General features: G+C 50.5%; 1 protein-coding gene across 4 annotated transcripts in view; it reads left to right on the forward strand.

Moving 5' to 3' along the window:
* The window catches only part of Egfr (epidermal growth factor receptor), a 219,036-nt gene that overhangs the window by 172,252 nt on the left and 31,362 nt on the right, over positions 1-15,422 (forward strand). The gene's annotated exons all lie outside the window — the stretch shown is intronic.

Raw genomic sequence — 15,422 nt, forward strand, 5'->3', positions numbered from 1 at the left:
GGTACTCAGACAATTATTAAACTTTTTCCTTTTGATTGCTTTTATAATTTGTGCGGGAGTTGTTCTTCAGCAGCCATGAAGAAAGAAGACGACCAGAGCGAAAGTTGCCTGTTCTAGAAGTTAGTGCCCAATTTCCTCCTCTGCCTCGCGTATCCGTCATTTGATGTTCGCGTGGTTTCACACAATTCAGAGACTGCAAAAACTTGACAGCTGTTGCAGAATTTGTTTTCGGAGTTGGCGCCCCCAGTGGTGCGTAAACTTGTGCGGCCGACTGACTGTACCCAGCCATGCCGCCGGGTCAGCGGAGAGTCGGCATCATCATCCAGGAGGCACATGTTTTCCTTCCTCCGTCGGCCATCGTGCCGCGGCCTGGCCCCGGGCATTATTCGCTTACCTCACATCGCTCTCGGCATTCAGCGCCTCGAGGCGGCAGGGTCACGGCGAGAGAGGAGGAGGAGGAGATGAGGAAGAGAAGCGCATCCAAGACGGGGTGCCGTATGGAGGGGAAGCAGCCAACGGCGTGCCTTTCGAGGAAAAAAAAGAAAATAGTACGATCCTTAGGAACGAGGGGCCGCCGTTCACGAGCAAGAGGATTTCAATGCGTCGTCGTCCCGGCCGGAGACCTTGAAGAAGGGTGTCGAGGAGATTCCTTTTCTTCGGAGGAGGTCGCGGCGGCGGCGGCAAATATTAACAACAATCAGAGAGGAGAATAAAAAAGACTAAGCTATGTGCATCATCTTCTTGAAGAAAAGTTCCCACTCCCCTTATATATATACCACTGGCGGCGCCGCTTATTTCGCCTCAGACCACGGCTCGCCTTTGTGCGCCGTGCCCTGGCTGATGGGGAGGGGGGTGCACTCGCATTCAACGGGGCGCCCTGGGAGCGCACCCACGGACGGGAACCGCTTCGCGATGCGCCATTTGCTCTCCCCATTGACGCGCCGAACCCGGGTCAGACTCGGGCCAGACGGCCGGTCTACCCCCGCCTGCGCGCAGGTGCCTTTGTTCCGCCAAGGGTCCGGGCTCCCACACTTCTTAGGCCCTTAGTTTTTTGCTGCCCGCTGTTTTCGTCGTGCGTGTAGCTGCTGAAGGATGGCTCAGTTTTGATACCGCTCGCCATTTTAGGCTCCCCATTCCCGTTTCTCCTGTCCGCATCGGGCTAAGTCGTGCTTTGCAGTAGGACAGCACCGCCCCCTCTTCTGTTTCCCCCTCTCCCTTTGGTACAAAAGCCATTTTTATAAAGAAATTGCTTTATACGTATTCTCGCTTGATTCGAAATGTTTGATGGTCCCCAGTGCACTGCAGCGAATGCAGGCTATCCCCGCTTTTATCGAATTATCGCTTATAACGAAGCCAGTCCCTTGTCCCGAGGACTTCGTTGTATCGAGGGTTTAGTGTACGTGCCTGTCGACCAAGTGCTAGTATATCTAGGCGCCCAGTTAATCATCACGTCTGTGAAAACTAACTATGCTTTTACGTACTCAACCCATGACGTCGATGCTGAGGTAAAAGGCATTGTCGGATATTCGTTTGTCTATGTGAACGAATGTATTATTTTTAAGATGTCTGTTTGCGTTCTAGAATGTGCGAGTAGCCTTTTCTGAGACAAGCGAACTACCGTGCCCGCGCAAAACTCTACACACGTCTCGCGAAACGCAAACAACCCGCATTGCGAATTGATGAGGTTGAGATCCAAGCTACATACATTGCCTGAGATCATTCTAAACGTGCTTGCCTTTGCGCGCATAACTGATGCCCCGGCTGCAAAAATGGACGAAGTCCAAATGTCGCGCCGTAACTGTACAGGGGTCATGTTTCGCATATTCGGGTGTTTGATTGATTGATTGTAGGGTCTAACGCGCCGACGCAACGCAGGCGCGTTAGACCCTATGGCGGGTCCTATTCCGAATGATGCTGTCATCTACTGTAGATAACCTGTCACCTCACCGAACTTGACGCTTCTTCAGCTGTGCTCAGTATTTTTCGCGACTCTCTTCACTTTCCCTGGGCCACTCCGACGAAGAAAGCTGCTGGTCGCATCCTTCCTATGTCGATAAAGGCTAAACACGGCTCGCCTGCCAGACGCGACTGCCTCGAGCTTTCCTTACGTCATGCAGTCCGCGAAATGAAGGGACGGGCAGGGGAGTCACTGACCCCACAGCCACGTAAGTTGCCCTTGTCCGCTGCTGCGCGAATCCTAATGGTGTCGGCGGCCCGGTGGCGTTGCGATTGTTGTCATTAGGCAGCACAGGCGGCGGTCATATCCAAGGAAAGGAACGCGCTATTGCTGCATCGAGAGGTGGTCTGTGCGCTCTCCCCCCTCTCTCCTTCGGCATCTTTTCCTAACGTCGCGGAGACAATTGACGTGGAGGGAGAGAACGGAGAAAAGACAAGCCGCGTTACACGCGCATCTCGAGATTTGTGGGTTGCGGCGAAGGCGCGCGGGGACACAATAATGGAGCTTTTCCAATCTTGCTCTTCTAGGGAGCAGGGTTGGATCGCGGAGTCCGCCGCCGTCATGTCGGAACGAAGGCGCGAGCTGGACGTGCGTACAGGTTGGGAGAAAGCGAGGGGGCAGCGGTACGGCAACAACTGGGAGGGGCGAATCGGAAAAGGAGGGGGGGGGGGGGGGGGGGGGGGTTGGTATTCCAGCAGCGCGGCAGGTGAGGTGAGTGAGCTGCGCTGGCGAGGGACTTGTAATAATCGCCGCGCGCCTCACGTGACTGGGCAACACCTCTGAGGTGACAGCAGGCCCGCCAATGGCGGCACAGTCCCAGCTTTTCTGTTTGAGCCAATCAATAGATGTGCAGCGTCTTATAGGGGCATTTAAAACAAATTTTAATGTCCGATAAAGAGGACGGATGGAGTAAGCCAGCCATCGGGTGCTGAAACTATGGCACCGTGAGGAGGCAGTCATACCTAGGTGTTGTTCCGATCAGAAGAAGAAAGACACGGCTAGTGAGGCCGCTGGTGTGGGCCGGTCGGAGTGCTTACATAACGCGACGGAAAACAGCAGCAGCAGCAGCAACGACCTAATGCCGCGGCATCCACCACTGCTCATCGTCGTCCCTTTTCGGAATTCGCACTGGTGGATCGGGAAAGGAGGAAAGCGGGGGAGGGGTGTGTTACGCTCAACATCCGCGATGTATTTGGCTCTAACTTTCTTTGGTTCTTTAGATCGTTGGTTCTTTAACCTGCCTGTTGCGTTGCTGCGGCGGGTGTGTTTTTGTTTGTCCGCTGCATGCTGTCCGTGGCGTGCATATTTATGACCGCACTTTTGTCGCCCTCGAGAGGGCCTTCGCCGATCGGATTAATGGCCCTTCGCCTTATAATAGACGCGTCGAGGGGCCGCCGTTGCAGGATTACGGCTCCTGAGGCTGTGTGGGGACTCGCCAGTCGTCTCGAAGCACCTGCACGCATTCCTCATGTATTTTTTTTCCCTTCGCCTTGTATTTTCCCCCTTCGCTTGTTCCATTTTTCGGAACTATTTCTGGCCTTGTTCTTTGTGTTTGAAACGTTTCACGGTAGGGCGATTGCCGGATAGCTTTACGATTGCAGGATGGCTTTATGAACTGGTCCGTAAATCTTGCAGTCCATGATGTACGCGCTACGACTGTCACACACCCGTCTGTATGTCCGAATGTTTTTTGCTCATTTCTTTTTGTCTTGCTTTGCGGTAAGAGCGTCTCTTTTGCCTTCAAACGCCAGCAAGGGCAGTATATCGATTTAAAAAGGGAAGTAACAGGCAGTCATTCAATTCAACAAATACGAAGACTCCGCAGAGCTGCCGCCGTATACACAGCCCAGTCGTTGCATCTGCGTGAAGGGCGCGTTTGTGCATTGATTTCATTGGTTGTACACACTAGACTTAAAGGGGCCATGAATACAAAATACAACTTTAATTTGAAATAACTGACCTTTTGTGACTCACTAAGGTCCATTCAAGCCACGAAAAACGCTTTTCTAACCGAGAAAACGAAAGAAATATTGAAAAGCTCAAATTTCGCGCCACAGTGATGATTGTTATCGGGACAAAGTAGTATTTTCGATGAACCATACTTGCATTTTGCCAGCAGGTGCTCCCTCTTCAGAGAAACAAGTGGTGTCTTTTATTCGCCAGTCTTGAGTAGTTCGTGGGCAGTTCAGAACATCTCTCCGAATAGAAACTCTACGGATAAAATAAATACCGAGCTGCACTGGAGCAGTTCTTCTGAGCAGTGCAAAATGACAAATAAAAGATACGTAGGGGCAGTTTGCCAAGGTGTAGAATGACGCAGCTGTCTCGCGGTCTCTCCGGCCGCCGCAGCATGCACTGTCCTTAGGCGAAGGTCGACCGGGCCGCGGGACCGCAGCGATGCCAGCCTTGTCACAACAATGGCGGATCGGGCTTCATCCCGTCTGTGCACCGCGTCAAATGACGAAGAAAACAAAACGCGTTGTTTGTCCTCGCGGTGTTAACTTACCTCGAATCGTGATGAGGGAAGAATAAAAAGTGAAGGTGGAGAGAGCCAGCGACGGCGAGACGGGGTGCGGGGCTTTTTTGTTTCTTTTGTTTGCCGCAGTGTTGGAACAGGGGCGCGTATTAAATTCTCTGGGAACAGCCGTGACATTTGACACGGCGCGGCTCTCCCTGGGTGATCCCTGGCGGACCACGTGTGAGACTTGCCTGTGGGTTCTCCAATGTTGCAAAGCATGCGTGCCTGTGGGCCTGGGGCGCGCCCAGCCAGAGTGGAAGCACGGCAGAGAGGGGAAGGGGTGTGGGGGCATTGACGTTGGGGCGAAGAAACACATTGAAACATTTCTCAAGGCCAACGTTTATGTTAAGCCTTAGCTAGCGCGGCATCACAAGAAGCGAAGAAGCGCAAATTGTGGCACACAATGACTACAGTAACCCCTAGCTATAACCCAAGTACTCGGTTAAGTAGTACTGCATTTAACGGCTCACAAGCACCGCTAAACCAGGCGGTAAGGTGCTTAGTACGGTGTCACTGCAACTGTATACAATCGCACTAACGTCACTGCGCAGTCATGTCGACGTTGAGAAGACTGCGCACGCTCAGTGGCTTTCGTTTCCATGTACAGTAAATCCTCCTCATAATAAATTTACAGTGTCTGCGCACGCGCTTGGCTTTCGTTTCCATGTGCATTGATTGATTTATTGTAGGGTTAACGCGCCGACGCAATGCAGGCGATGAGGCGCGCCGTAGTGGAGAGCTCCGGATTAATTTTGGCCACCTGGGTATCTTTAACGTGCACCGAAATCTCGTACACACGGACGTTTCTGCTTTTAGCCTCCATCAGAAAAGTGCCGCCGCGGTCGGGAATCGAGCCCGCGACCTCGTGCTCAGCAGCGCAACCGTTTCCATATGCAGTAAACCCTTGTCGTAACGAGGCCGTGAAGTCAGGCAGCTGACTTCGCTATAAGCAATACTTGGTTTTTAACGAGATTTACCGGGGGGGGGGGGGGGGGATTTGTTATACATTCACTGTAGTGGATAGCGTCAAGAACCTCGACTAATGTGGGAATTCGGATAAAGCGATTTAGTTGTATCTGAGGGCTACTGTACGAGAAGCACCGCTCTTGCTGCATTGGTTTTGCTATTCGTATCTTGCTCCTGTCTGCCGTCATGGGATGCGGGTGTTACGTTTGATCGAGCTGGGCTCCGAGCCAAAGCAAACAGATGACGCGGGGTACAAAGAACGACGAATTTAATACGGCATGCTTGCTGACGTAACGCAGAAGAACCCGCTCCCCTTTCATTTTTGAGGCGCGCATTGTTGAGGGGCGAGCAGCCGTAGATAACACTTATGCGCTCAGATCTGGGCGGTATTCTCGAGTTTTGTCCCTTTTGCGTCCCCTTCAAAAGTGTACCTTTTGGCGAGCCCTGATTGGCTAAAAGCAAACAACCGAAGTGACGCAACGCAAGCGCGGCAAACCTACTGCGAACGCTTACTGCTTAACCCGAAGTACGTCACTATGAAAGGGACGCAAAAGGGACGTTTTCAAAAGGGACAGTTACGCGAATACCGCCCCTGGTTCGCTCGGCTTCGGCGCTCGTTGAAGATGAGCGCGAGCGCAAGGGCGTGCCTAAATCTTCCTTTCCTCATCAAATCAATCGAAAAGCGTGGACAAAAAAAAAAAAAAACATGGTTTCTGGTAAATGTTATATTGGTTAATTCGGAGTAGACAACGATGTCCCCAGTACACAAACGTGCTATCCGTGTGTAACGGCGTAATTTGGTCCAACACCTGCCGCTACGGTAGCATGCCGATCGTAGTGAAGCAATCAAGGCGGTGAAGAAGTTTTAAAGTTAACTGATTTATTTACTGGTGACATTGATGACATTTAGCACATAAGAATCAGAACGAATACACTTGTTACATAAATGAGAAAGACAGTCAATAGATCAAGAGTACTTAGCGGGACATGGCTGACTGGATGTCGGTCTCCCGGCGGGAGGGCACGACGACGAGCGGCAGAGTTTCTGAACTGAGTCCTGGTGCAGGCCGCCCGCGCCCTCAATAGCCGGAGGCGCCGCGTTATATTCGCTTCAAACGGTCCGGTGGGGGATGTATTGGGGGAAAAAGTGCATCCTGGGGCGTGCGGACGCAATGGAACAAGGCTTTCTGCAGCCAATCGGGGAGACGCTTCTTAGCTCCAATCAGACATGTTCCCGCCAAAGTGAAAAGGAAAAATCAAACACAGACACAAGGCCGAACCCGAAAAGGCGCGCTTGGAGAACCATGGGTGTAAAGAAAGTAGTTTAGACAAAACGCACTAAAGTAAACAGGGGAAAAAGGGGGAAGGTCGTCTGAAGAACACTGGGGACACGGAGCCCGAACGCGACCAGCGCACACGCCACGGTGGGGGGGAGGGGGGGGGGGGGTATGGAACGCCGCGGCCGCGGTAACACAAGCCGAGACGATGGCTCGCACCCCTCAACATCCAACAACCTCCTTGTCAACATCCGCTCTTCCCGGTCGGTCAGCGCGCAGACACACTCGCCGGAGCCGTTTCTCAGAAAAAAGGGGGGCCAGGGCCTAGTCGCGTCCAAAGCGCTTTCACACAGAACACTTGGGAGGAAGAGCCCTGGCTGCGGGCACAGAACTCAAAACAACAAGAAAACATCAACAGACCTCCGCTTCGCGACCCGTGTCAGCAGCTACTTTATGAAACTTTAAAACACGACTTCCTGCACCTTGAAATTGAAAATACACAGCGCTAGCCGCAACTTTATCTGTACTTGTGTCCGCGTGGCCCAGCTTCTTCAGAACCGATCAGAAGCCCAGCTTCTGATCGGTCTTGTGTCAATGGTGGAAAACAGAAGTGTTGATGACATCCTGGTGGAAATTAACGAGAAAAAGTGTACACAACTGAGGGGGTTGCTTTTTTTTTTCATATACAGTAAACCCTCAACATAACAGGGAACAGAAGGTCGGGACCGGAAACTGCCTTCGTTATAAGCGATGCTTCGCTAAAAGTGGAGATGGTTTGTTTTCCCTGCACCGCGTTCACAGCGCTTTATAAAAAAGGCGTCGTTATTCAATCTAAATATTCGTCTTTAAAGACCGTTCATAACTGTTCCAAGAAGCATTCCTCTCTTCGACGAGACGATGTACGCCTGATAAACCTTCTCCAGTGCATGACAGGAAGACAAGCATAAACGTAGATAATTCAGCAGAAGCCACGCATGCGTTTTTTTTCGGACTCCTGCAATGCGATCTAGCCGTTTCCTGGAGCGAGGTCCCGCTCAGCAGAAACGTTTAAAACGGAAATCCCGGCAGTAAAAGCGCGCGCTCGCGTTCGTGTGCAGGTGAGCCGGTCCTGTGCGGTTAACTGGAGACACGCTGTAAAGATATGCATCGCATCGCCCCGTGTTCAGACCGGCCGAAACACGCCGTAAATGTTTACAAGGCCTCGATCGCCGCTGGTCCTGCGTTCGCGCTCGTCGTAAAGTAATACGCCGTTGAGCACTCTAAAAAAGAATACTATGTTTAGTTGAGGTACTGCGATATGGTCTTGACGGCATTGGGAACATGTAATGTGGGCTGTATACGACGTCCCACTCGTTTTCGTGCGTTAGTTGGGACTTCCTGTTCGTCGTGGAACTTTATAGGGCGTGCCGAGAAAGAGAGTCGCAGTGCACTGTCTTCACAGGCGTTGTAATCAGAAGTACCGGGGTACTCTGAAATTTCCGAATTAACATATACACGGTACTTGTAATCATCTCTGTCGAAACCGTTTTTCCCTTCACCAATTCAGAAATCAACTCTATTTAAAAGCCCCAGGTGCATCTCATTATCAAATAATTTTTGGTACCGGAGACGTTATACTACTGAGGCCCCAGTGGGCATGAAATGCAGCAGGTCGGTGCACACTATAAAACGCCAGGTAACCTAAATTATTCCTAAAGGGACCAGGCAACACTTTTTTTTTTTAATTTTAAATGCTTGCAGAACGTAGCCACCCAACACACCCAGTACTCAGCACTCGCCGTTGAGCACTCAGATTAGGCGGCGGAAAAGCACCTCAGCGAAAAATTACTGCTCTGTGCTCATCAGATAACTTGGAAACTCGCTGAAAAGATTTTTCTCTTTCCCGGTCTTGACGTTCTTTGACAACCCGAATTACGTCACTGAGGCCATGCAGCGGCTGCTGGCCGGTTTTCCTTCAGTTGCAGCAATGAACGCTTTTCTATAGCAACTTTAAAAATGAAAGCCACAAAAACAAAGCAGAAGCGGACGGCGTATCTGGTGCGACGAGCAAATCACGGAGTGTCGCTCCGTGCTGGCGTTAACTGTAGCTTTCGCAGTGCCTCCAGACGCGAAAGAAAGAGTGAAAGCGTTTATCGAAAGTGTTGCAGGGTCCCTATAATCCCTTCACTACGGTTCGCTGCATACATTCGCCGAGTGGAGCTAAAACGCGTTCAGCTGCCTCACCCCCCTTTTTTAAATTTGTTGTAGCAGAACTTGCCTCACAGGTGTGGAGATTTGCAAACTGCTTGCAAGTAGTCAGTCGAACATTCGAACACAAGCGATGCTTTCAGATAGTGCTTTACCTTGCTGTACACCTTGCTGCCACTCCTTGTTTTTCACGTCGATCCATGGAGGTCAGTCCGACCACAGTAGCTGCGTATACTGCCTCGCGGGAAGAAGCCGCTAACGATAACTGAACTTTCATCGAACGCGCCTTTTCACGCGGCAGGCAATCTTCGGTTCGAAAACGAGTTCGACGAACCGAATCCCACGGCCTTCCTGCAGACAAAGAGCGCCTGCGGGGAGCTTCGCGCGCCTGTTACGTGCCTGAGATTTCGGGCAGGTTAAGCAACCCTCGGCGAGGGTCACGTCGCCACGGTTGGCGGCTGCGAACGCTGCTGTCCCACCGGCCCAAATAACAACAAAGAAGAGGGAGATTGAGGACCAATTCCGCCGGAGGACATGCAAGCGGGCTGCGTGGAGACAGGCGTAGGACATTCATTTTTCCCGCGTTTGATGGAGGGTCTCCGCCAGAAAGGGTGACGAGTGCATGCTGGGGCCATCCTGCTGCCTTCCGATTCCGCGCGCCTGCTATGCGATGCTGCGCTGACGTTGGCAACTTCGCCGGAATTAGATTCCGGGAAAGCGGGTGTTCGCCTTTCATGCTTGACGTGTGGAGTCCCAACGTCGCCTGTTTAGGTTCTAGAGCGTGCAAGTGTGTGCCGGATTCTGTTCTTGCTCACCTCTTCCAGGATAACTGGCTCGCGCTTTTGGTGGTGGCGCTTTTCTACTCGGGACTAAGTGTCACTCGGAAAAGTGGGTTCCAATCTCGATGCTAACTCAGCCTTGGCTGGCTAGGTGGTGTTTGCAAGCGAGGATGGATAGGAGGAGCAGCAAGCACGATGTTAGAGATGCAGCTCCACCAACGAAAGGGGCATCGAAAGAAAGCGTGACAGAGCCGTGACCAATGCTGCAGTCTGTTTAGGTCACGTTTCGCGCCCTTCGAACCAGCGCCCTTCTCTGGTCGCGCACAAGAGGGGGGAGCTACGATAAATCGCATCCGAGGGAGGAAGACAGAACGGGCCATCACCCCTACCTCACTTGGGGTCAAGTCGCGCCGCGCATACTTGACCCGAGCATAGTCCCACCTCCGCTTTGCGTGTATTTTCCGCTCTTTGTTGCTGTTCTCGGTCCATTTGCGCCTGCCTATTGCGGAGAAATATTGGCTTCGCCTGGAAAGTCGCGTGTGCGCGTAGGGGAGGATGTGGATATCCAGGGAAGGAGGCGTACTTTGCTGATGAAGACGTTGGCAAGCTGCTGCATGCTTCTTTACGGTTGAGCTCGTTAATGGTTTGTCACGCGTTCCGTAGCTCGCGCGGAGTTGGCGATCCGAGGGCCAAAGTAAAGTCGTTGGACATCTAGATTCATCCGTTACTATAGTGTGGCGGCGCTGATGAAGACGCTCCATGCTGGCTGTTTTTTGTGTGCCGAATGTTTTTACTGATGAATTGATCTTTCCTCGCGCGGGTGGCCGCTCGTTGTTTTCACCAATTCGTTCTACGATACAGTTACTGTATACGGTGTACAAGAGGAACCTAATTTTAGGAACTACGGTTGCTTAGCAGCGTTGCAGGCGGGCAATCCCTGAAGACGACCCTGACGACCAGCCTTTCGTACATTTTTGTGAGTGGCGTTCCAGAGGTGCATAAAATTATACCCGTTGACGCCGTGTGTGCCTAAAACATTCCGAGTTAGCTGTGCAGATTTTACGGGAATGCTTCATGCGTATCGCCACCTCCGCGACCACACAGACAGTGTGGGGGATGATCGGGTGCGGGCGAAAGCGAGGCTCACAATTGGAGCTGCATGGGATTGCGGAGGACTTGCTTGGAATTGAGTGCGGACGAAATATGCAAACGCCAACCGTGCAAGTCAGTGGCGTAGCCAGGGGGGGGCTGACCGGGCTTCAGCCCCCCCCGAAATTTTTCCGGCCGTCGCCGTGCTGCCTGTATGCCTGGTACGTCGCCTGTGAACAAAGCTGCATATCCTTCGAAAGTGCCACTAATAGAAGCATTCGCGACTCAATGTCTGCCCTACCCAAGGGTGTTTACACAAAACCACGGCCAGACTCGACTCTTTTTCCGCGCTGCGGAAAGGGAGTCGAGTCCGGCCGTGACAAAACGATGCGCCTGAGGGGTGCGAACCGCTGAGGGATGATCGCGGAGGGGCAGCCCCGAAAGCCACGACGCCTTCGGGTAAGCTCAGCGCACGGGACGCCAAAGGCATGCGTTGTGACCCTTTCTTTGTGCGAGACATGTGGCAACACAGAGAATAATTGGCCGGCTGAGTCGTTCTCAGCAGAGGAGATTGACGCCGGCCATTGATGGTTGAAGACTGGTAGGATGCAGGCCCGAAAGGGAACAGTCGATGTTTGTATGTTAAGCAGAACAACGTGAAAGCGGCGGTGGCTGACCACGGCTGCTCAATCTCCTAGAAAGGGGGAGATCAAGCTGCAGTGGGCACACATTCAAGACTCGTGCAAGGTAACTGAAGAATGCGATGGGGCTACGTAATGGATGAAACATGCAGTTTAGCTGGATGAATGTCGTGCGCATGCAGAGGGCCTTTGCGAATGAGACACAAAGCAAGGTATGCCCCTCTTCCTCGCGTCAGCCCTTCATTCTTCCTTTTTCAACTTTCTGTCGAGCCGGGGAGGGTATTGTTGGAGTGGGCTCAGATTGCGCGCACTGAGTGTCCCCTTCCGACGGCGATGTTGCGACAATCAATTTCACCCCTGCGATTAGGCAGCTTTGTTCGGCGGTATTCTCCCCTAACCTGGGAAAAACTGGAGAACAGCGGGTCGACAAAAAAGGCGCGCTGCGGCTCCCCGAGCCAGTCCCAGACTTTATCCTAAATGTGAAGGCACGACGGTCACCAGCCCGGCTACAGGCAGACGGCGTCGCGACAGTAACAACGATCAGATGGCATAGTGTACCTCGATCACAACTAAAGCCCCTCCATTGCGTCCCCGGCCGCTTTTTCCCTGGACGGCGTCTGCCCAGAGCAGTGTATATTCAGGGTCTGAAACACAACGGCAATATGCCGCGAGGATAGAAGCGCCCCTGGTTTTGAGAAGCTCATGTTCCAAGTGCCAACACCCAAAAAAGGCCTCGAATTGTAAGTCATTTTCTTCCAGTGATTAATCCTTGCATGATCACTGATGTCTTTTGGCGATGGAAGTTGCATTGTACGTTAAGTTGTGCAGTGAAGATCGTTATGCATTCTTTGATATTTCAATAATCATTTCCTTATATTTACACAATGCCACAGTGGCCACAGTACCTTGCGTCTGCGAGCTAGAAATGTGTATCTCGTTTTATTTCGAATGCAGTATTTGCGTTTGAATTAGTCGTTAAAAGCGCCCACGGTGGAGCGGATAGGTGATTTTTAATGAGGGAAAACGTATATTCAACCCCTGTAAACGCCTAAATATTTTATTATGCGCGAAGGTGGAGAGGGTTACTAAGAGTGTATCGGGACAGCGTTAGTATGAGTACATGAAGAGTGAAAAATATATTTGTTTTGGCTGCAGTTTTAATAGTTTGCTTTTACTAGGACGAAACTCCATGTGAGGTAGCCGCTGTCGCATTGTGTGCGCGTTATCGGGACTTTTGTTGCCGCGTTTCATATCAACGCGTGCATCCACTGCTACACCCAATTTTAAACCCATAGCAGCGTGCACAGCGCAAGTGAAGGACCCTCGTACTGGTGGCGAAGAAACGAACGTGCCTTTCTGGTAGAATTTTCCTTTAACTCTTCCTGGCCTTCTTTGAAGTTCTGTGGACGCAGGAGTATCGTTCTTTCAAGGCTTGATCGGTCGTGCAAGACAACAGAATTTCCTAATTAAATAAACGGGCTACAGTCCGCAGGCCCTCTCAAGAGCACCAGCACACCTCCGCCCTCCTCCTCCTCCCCCCACCCCCTACATACGGGTGCGCGCTGTTGTCTTTCTTCCTGAAGCCACAACTGCTACGTATACATTCTAAAATGTTGCATGAAGGACATTTTGAGCAATCGTCAGCATTTCTTAAGTAACCGAAATGACCGAGGAATTATCACGGTAAACAACTTAGCAATTTTTTGCCAATCTATCCTGTCGTATAGCCTGAAACCACATGCTTCAGTTTCAACATCACGGTCGCTGTCAACCAAGGAAATAGTTTAACTGTGTCATTACTGTCTGCTTCATGCTGAAGCATGGTAGTCTTTGGGCTTTCTGTATGCGGGGCCTTGCCAATACGCATGTTTTCTTGGTGCACTCCGGAAAACAAAATGCTGACTTGTTTCGGGCATCGCACCATGCCTGAATGTCATGCTGGCTCTGCGCAGCTGCCCAACCCTCCGTTTTCTGGTGGTCCAAGGAGATTCCCAACATAATTTCCATTTCCCGCGTCTCTAACGAAAACTGCAAAACTCCTGTGCGCCATATACATTCCAGAGCCGTCCATGCTCATGCACTGATAATTTTTTATCGTTTAGCTTTAAAACCGGCAGTGTGTACTCGGCTGAAAAATGACAGTGCACGCGTCAGCTACAAAAGTATGTCGTTTCATTAAAGTTTGAAACCAAAATGGTAGGACCGCATTATAACTCTTTCCTCAGATCTAACGACGAAATTCAAAACGCAGCAATATTTTGCTCAGCTTGCACAGAACATGCCTAACCACAAGAGTATGGTCAGACATCGCCGTATTTGCGTTATTATTTTTTCTTGCTAAATATAAAGTTAGATACAGCATTGAATGGCGAACTTTGCAGTGTATTGCTCTACCTCATCTGGGAGTGGTAACTAAATGGGGTGGCTGCTCCAGAAAAGTTACTGGATAGTACGTGCCTTCACGCAGACTATAGGGCATTTATGCACGAAGCATTGAAAAATTGACAGGTAATAATGCAACTATTTGAGAACACCAAACTCATTACAGCAGACTCTACATTTGGGCTGTGCCGAAATGTAAACAAGATCCATTATGTTACAAAGCACAAGCTTCTCATGTCCGCCCGGAGACCTGATAGAAGCTACGAAATGGACTGCGTTGAGACTCAAAACAGAAGCGCAAATTTAAACTGGCATGACTTAACAAATACCGATGGCTGAATTATTTCGCTTTGCGTGTGGACTAATCCTGCCATGTTCGTGTAATTTTCGCCCTTAACAGCGCTGTTATTGCGCGTGATGTCTGTGTATTTAGGGTTGATATTTGTTAAAATTATTGCTAGATATATAACGCTTCTTGTATGCATAATTCATAGCCTCTCGTTTTTTTTTAAAGATGAGACCTGCGCTACACATAACGCAAGCGCATAGATTCGATGCCCCAGTGGCCTTACACTGGCCGCTACTGTACGGGCGTTGAATGCAAAACATGTTATTTTGCATTGTTAACAAAAACAACTAAATAAAAAATCTAATTCTTACGGCCTACGTCATTTTATTGCGGATGTCACACTCATCATACTCCACACGTTGAAATAAAGCAAGTAATTGCATGAAACTATGGCCATTTAGTGCAATGCCTGCACAAGGTTCCCGTGCGTGCAATGTACGTCCCGTATCACGGGCAGAGATTTGTATCACGCGGTCTGCGGATTTCCGCCCAGTTTACAACTTCAGCTGGCACAAATACAATCACAATAAACACCAATATTATGAGAGACCCTTAAAGGGCCTTTTAAAGACAAAATACAACCTTGTTCAAATGAATAGCAACTAGCCTTTGGTAACTCGCACAGCTCCATTCCAATCACAGGCGTTTTTTCAACCGAAGCAATGCAACAAATGTCAGAAATCTTCAAATTTAGCACTGCAGTGAAGTGATATCGGCAGAAGTGGTATATATATAGGCTTGCACTAAAACGTAGGTATAGGTGTGTTAACTGCACGTTAGAATTCAAAGGATAAGATCCATGGAGGCCCCTTTACAATCGCGCAATCATGTTCCTTGGCGGTGACCTAAGTCATTGGGCGCCAATCGTACAAACAAGATGCTGAACTGTCATAGTGAAATCGCCGCCGGAAAGTGGGCGGGGATTCGCCATTGCTTCAAACGTTTAATTTAATATATCGAATATTCCTTTGAAGTTTGCGATAAAACTGGTATCATTGTTGTCGGGACAAGGCAGACTTTTTAATGAACCAAACATGAATTTTATCTTCATAGCCTTTAAGGGTGCTTGCAAACTACCACGCTTTTTTTTTCTTGGGGGGGGGGGGGGGGGGGGGGGCGGAGAACAACCTTAGCCCCCCCCGAACAAAAATCCTGGCTACGCGCCTGGTGCAAGTGGCCTTGAGGGTTCAAGATATATAAAGCGAAATTGAGGTGGTGCAGTCTGGGGGTGTTCGCCAGCTGTTCGTGAATAGCATTTAAGTACGGGGATTCACCGG

Source organism: Haemaphysalis longicornis, unplaced genomic scaffold, assembly GCF_048455015.1.
Source record: "Haemaphysalis longicornis isolate Haplotype H1 unplaced genomic scaffold, Haemaphysalis longicornis Haplotype H1 scaffold_2, whole genome shotgun sequence".
Lineage (NCBI taxonomy): Eukaryota > Metazoa > Arthropoda > Arachnida > Ixodida > Ixodidae > Haemaphysalis > Haemaphysalis longicornis.